Raw genomic sequence first — 6,000 nt, 5'->3', positions numbered from 1 at the left:
AAAGGTCTGCATGGACAAGACATGGTAGACACACTAACCAGAGTGCCGTTTAAGAACATTCAAGCTGGGCATGGTGTTGTTCGCCTTTAATCCCAGCACTCGGGAGGCAGAGGCAGGTGGATCTCTGTGAGTTCAAGGTCAGCCTGGTCTACAGAGTGAGATCCAGGACAGGCACCAAAACTACAGAGAAACTCTGTCTCAAAAAAACAAAAACAAACAAACAAACAAAAGAGTTTGATGACAGCCTCGTCTGCATAGCAAGTTGCAGGTCAACCAAGGCTACCCAGGGAGACCATGTCTCAAAAAAATGTAAAGAAGAATGTAGAACATTATTTTAAGATGTGTTACATTTTTTTATGCCGTGGAACATTTGTTTAATGATGCAAAGATGTGTTGCATTCTTTTATGTTGCATTTGTTTAACTCTGTGAAGCTGTGTTACTGTGCCTGTCTAAAACACTTGATGGTCTAATAAAGAGCTGAATGACCAATAGCGAGGCAGGAGAAAGGAGAGGCGGGGCTGTCAGACAGAGAGAATAAATAGAAGGAGAAATTGGGAGGAGGAGAAGAAAGAGCAAGAGAACAAGGAGAGGAGGATTCCAGGGGCCACCCAGCCACCCAGCCACCCAGCTAGCACAGAGTAAGAGTGAAAGTAAGATATACAGAAGTAAGAAAAGGAAAAAGCCCAGAGGCAAAAGTAGGTGGGATAATTTTATTTGGGAGCTGGGTAGCGGCCCCCCAAAAGAGACAAAAGAGCCCCAAGAGCGAAAACAAACAACAGAAGAACATTCAAATGAGAACGTAAGGAGTTTGTCAGAGCGTGCAGTGGAGATGAAGGATGAGGTCAGATTCTAGAAATTGCCTGGGGAGGAAACATGATTTAGGATCGGAGATGACTGTTCTATCACCCACATTTGTATTAACTGTATTTCTTTTTAAGGTGCCAAGAGTCACATAACATAAATTAATTGTTTGGTACTGTTTCTTCTCACTGAAAGCCTTTGCAGAGTGACTTTTCTGATCCATGCGGCTTTCCGTAGAGTTCACACATGGTTCAGCTTTCAGACCGACTAGCACTGTGTTTTCTGGAGTTGTTTTATTTATGAGTTCGTTCACTCATTTATTCCCTCCCCTTCATCTGTCCTTCCGTCTTTGTGTGTATGCCCTCACACAGTGCTCCCTCACCCCCTTTTAAAAAAAAGAAGAAATGGCTTTCTCATGGTTTCTCATGTTTGTGAACCCATCATCTGTTGGTGGCACATATGCGAAGCTTGAACCATCTTGTGTAATATGTTTTGCTCCCTGAGATGTTTGGGGTTTGTGAGCAGAGCAGCCATGCAGAAGTGCTTTCACAACAGACTCTGCTACGGAACGCTCCTTGTTGGCGGAAGTTTCCTCTCCCTTTCACTACTACAATACCGAAAGATCCTAACTTGTGTTCTGCATTAGAAGGAAAAAAAGATGGTGGTATGATGTTTAATTTAGTCTTGATTGTGGACTCGATAGCATTTTGAATCATTTAGGAAACACCTCTCTGGGCATGTCTATGAGAGTATTTCCAGAGATGCTCACGTGAGGAGGAAGTACCTCCCATCAAAGTGGCTAGCCCTTCCAATGGGCAGCACAAAGGCCAAATCCTAGAGGAAGCTCTAACTGCCTCCTTGAGAAGCTTCACGTTTCTCGGTGTGCAGGTTTCCTTGCTGTAGTGAACCGTAAGCCATTCTCCTTCAGTGGTGTGTAACTCACTACAGGCCACTGGCAATAATTTACTGATGTATAAGTACAAGTTCATACGCAATAGGTCCTTCATAGATAAATCTTCCTTCTAATGTATGTGATGCTGATTTTTGGTCTTAAAAATAATATATATATACACATATATGTCATATATGTGTATATATATATGACTCAGTTTTAGTGATCTATGGTATTGAGGAATGTATGGCCCGCATTTTAAAGACCAAACACGTGTTATAGATTGTCTTTGGAATCAGCAATAGTTCAGATGTGATGGTAAGTGATGGGTAGTTGTACATAAGAAAGTGAAAATACTGTGATGGTTTGAATGAGAATGCCTGTAGTAGGACTTTCTGTCAGGCCGCCGGCTCCCAAATGATGACACGAAGACTGATTATTAACTATGAAAGCTCAGCCCTCAGTTTAGGCTTGTCCCACTAGTGCTTATAACTTAGATTAACCCTTTTTTGTTTGTTTGTTTGTTTTTTGAGACAGTGTTTCTCTGTGTAGCTTTGCACCTTTCCTGGATCTCACTCTGTAGACCAGGCTGGCCTTGAACTCACAGAGATCTGCCTGCCTCTGCCTCCCGAGTGCTGGGATTAAAGGTGTGTATCACGTGCCTTTACCTCTCTCCCATTCTTTGTGTCCAACTCATTCCGCATCTCCGTGGTGTCTCCTGCATGTCTCCTTCATCCTCTTCCTCTCTCTGCCCGGAAGTCCTGCCTATCTCTCTTGCCTAGCTATTGGTTATTCAGTTTTTTATTACACTAATCACAGCAACACGTCTTCACGTAGTGTACAAAAATTCTGCATTAAACACCGACCTCCCATAAGCTTCGATGTTGGAATACTTGGTCTGTGGCTGATGGAGCTGTGTGGTAGTGGGCTTCGAGGGTGAAAAGTCCGTGCCATTCCCAGGATGCTTGCTCTCTTGCTTCCTGTTTGCAGTTTTCGCTGAGAACACTCAGCTGCTGCTCCGGTCACCTCACCTCGCCTGCCTGCCCCTGCGCTTCCCTGTAAAGGACTCTTACCGTTTGTAATGGACTCTTCTTCCTCCTGAGCTGTGAGCCCACAATAAACCCCTCCTCCTGTCAGTTTGCCTCAGCCATGCTGTTTTATCACAGCAATAGAAGAGCTACCAATCCGTTTATAAATCCATAGGAAGAACCCGCTTATGTGTGCTGTGTCAGGAGACTATATGTCGACAAGTTTAATGCGTTTTTACATTTTACACACAAGTGGGTTTGTACAGAATTGCATACTTAATTCTCTATTTTTGTGTTTTGAGACATGGTTCTCATGTATCCCAAACTGGCTTTGAGTTGGCTGAGAAGGACCTGGAATGTCTTGATCCTTTGGATCCCACCTCCTGAGTGCTGGGATTACAGGTGTGTGCCACCACACCTGATTTAAATCACATTTGAAAAACATGCCTTTTTCCGTATTTTTAAACATGCTTTTTCATATTGTATTTGGTGACTCGTTTATGTTGTGCTGTGCCTTAGTAACTGCTAAGGAGAATTCTATGTGCGGTCATCACTGTGTACTACATATTCTTCTCTGGATAGACACTGACCTTCTTTCATCAAGTTTTTATTATTATTGTTGTTGTTACATCTGTCCCATTGTGCACCATAAGGTTCCAAAGATTTTAATAAGTGACCACATAAGCAGGTCACTGACCCATCAGGGCCACAGGACAAGGACTGGGGAACCTTTTTCCTCCTGACAGCCCCGAGCAGGGGCAGAAGCGGGGATTATAAGCACAAAAATCGAAAACATTTGTTACAGTTTCCACCAATCAAAATCAGGGATTAGGGTCCTCCTTGTGTGTTTCATCACTGTCAGCTGACATACAATGCAAGCCTTTCAGTCCAACCAGCCAGATTCATTCAGCAGAACTAAAGATGCATAACGACTATTTCTATGGTTTAGGGAGGAGCTGGGTCAGCCATTGGAAAGTTCTCAGCTCCCCTAGGGCTGGGAACCTGAGCTTTACTTCACCTTACAGGTAAAATGGAGTCTGAAGTCAAAATGGCAGTACTTAGGCCAAGCTGCTTCTGCCTGCTCCCTTCAGTTATTGTTATTATTATTACAATGTTTTTGTTGTTGTTCGTTCGTTTGTTTGGTTTTGAGAACCCTGACAGGCCTGGAACTTGCCGTGTAGACCAGGCTGGCCTCAATCTCACAGATACCCACCTGCCTCTCCTCCCAGGCGCTGGGATTGCAGGTTTGAGCCACCGTGTCCAGCTGAGTATCCTTTTCTGTAGGTGCAGCATAGAGGACTGGTGAGGAGTGGGGGTGCTGGAGCCGTTACCTGGCCTTGACTCTGGATGCGAGTGACTCCCGTCCTTCACAGCTACGGCACCATCAGACATAATCACCTCTCTGTGCTCCTGGTTCATGGTCTGTTCCCTTCAACTGGGAAATCGATGGGAGAAGAAAGACCTTCTAACAGGGTGGTTTATGAATTACGCTTGAGCTTGTCATCAGTGAAACAAATAACTTTAATCTAATATCCATTTACCAGATTACGGCTCATGGTAGAGAGTCTTTAAGTCCATAGCTGGACGTGCGAATAAATTGCAGGCCTGTCTTGAGTGTTATCTGAGGCTGATACTTGCTGCTCCTGAAAAGAATTCGTTAATAAGATTAGTGACGGCATAGATTTCAAGGAGCATTCTAGAAAGATTGATTAGTGAGACCACCCAGCACAGTGCCAGCCACAGCTGGCAATGCCCCATTTAACCTTCTGCAATTCATACATAATGTCACAATTAATATTTAAGGTTCCCCCGGCTTTTGTGACTGAATAACCTAATGGATGAAAAGGGAGAAGGAATAAATACCTACGACTGTTATACATTTACAGCAAGTCGAGCGAGCGCCTGTGTTGACGGGTCCGAATTCATTCCCACCCCAGCAGGCTCCGCTTCGCCCCTAGGCAAAGACACAACCAATTCAGCAGCGCATCAGAGAAGGGACTCACCCGTCGCAGGCTGTCTCTTTGATCTGCTGTGTTCAACTGTTAATTTCAAAGAATAAACCAGCAAGCAGAGGCTCCCCCCTCCCCCCTTCTCGTTCCTCCTTTAAATTCCCCAGCGACTGAAGTTCTCCCTCATTAAAGCTAGATTTTCAGTTTTACCTTTGATTCGGAACAGAAAATGAACAATTTTGAAGGTTGATGTTTTTGTCGTTTGACCCAAATATCTACAACTTGAAGATTGAACTTGCTCCTCAGAGTAGATCTGATATCTGAGAGAAACTCAGTAGGAGAGGCTGGAGTTGGACGTTCGTTGCTCCCCCAAAAGTCCAGCTGACCCCGAGTCTCCAGAGCAAGGCTCCTTCGGATCAGGAGAGAGAAAGACTCAGGTGGGAGCGTTTTTCCTGGGTGTGTCCTTGGCTCAGTGGCGTCCCTTCTTGCTTCTGCGCCTATAGTTGGGCTTTTCACGGTGTTGCATGATGGTTATTTGAGGAAATAAATAACTTCCTACCAATGTTATGTAGAAAGAAGCCGTACGGCAAGAGAGAGGTAGTGTGTTCAAAACAAGAGCTGGCCAGGAGTTTTCAGATTTCCCTCTGGTTTCCTACCTAATATTGATAATTAATGTCACTTAAAATTATTAACTGGTATTATGTAGGATTAATTTTCAGCTTTAAATAAGATTGTGTATTCATCATTAGGTCACTATTTTTGTTCAGTTCTACACCAAGCATGATTCTAAAGTGCAGATATTTCTTTCTTTCTTTTTATCTCCCTCCACCTTTTCCTTTTTCTTCCTGTACTGTAGAGGGAGCAACTGGTTTGACCTAGACTATGCCAAATTTATTTCTGAAGATTTGTACCTTATCCTTTCTAATACACACACACACACACACACACACACACACACACACACACACACACACACACCTCTATGCACAGGAATGTCAATCATCTCTGTTTCTGTGGAAACAGCTTTATCAGAACCTCCAAAAGAAAAAAAATGTTAAGCTTAGAATTATATGACCTAGCGTTTCTATTCATAGATCCACCCCCACCCCCCCACTCCTCACCCCCACGCCCTGCAAGGAACTAAAACCAGGCACTCACACAAATACTAGAACCAAAACAACTTCACCGAAGTAAAGCGAACACTCAGACACACTGAGCATGCCTCTCTTGTGCTTTTTTTTTTTTCCATTTTTTTTTTTTTTTTTTTTTTGTTTTTTTTTTTTTGTTTTTCGAGACAGGGTTTCTCTGTGTAGCTTTGCGCCTTTCCTG

The sequence above is a fragment of the Peromyscus californicus genome, unplaced genomic scaffold (genome assembly GCF_007827085.1).
Source record: "Peromyscus californicus insignis strain IS unplaced genomic scaffold, ASM782708v3 Scaffold_13__1_contigs__length_99412109, whole genome shotgun sequence".
Classification (NCBI taxonomy): domain Eukaryota; kingdom Metazoa; phylum Chordata; class Mammalia; order Rodentia; family Cricetidae; genus Peromyscus; species Peromyscus californicus.
Note: the sequence above shows the minus strand (reverse complement) of the source record.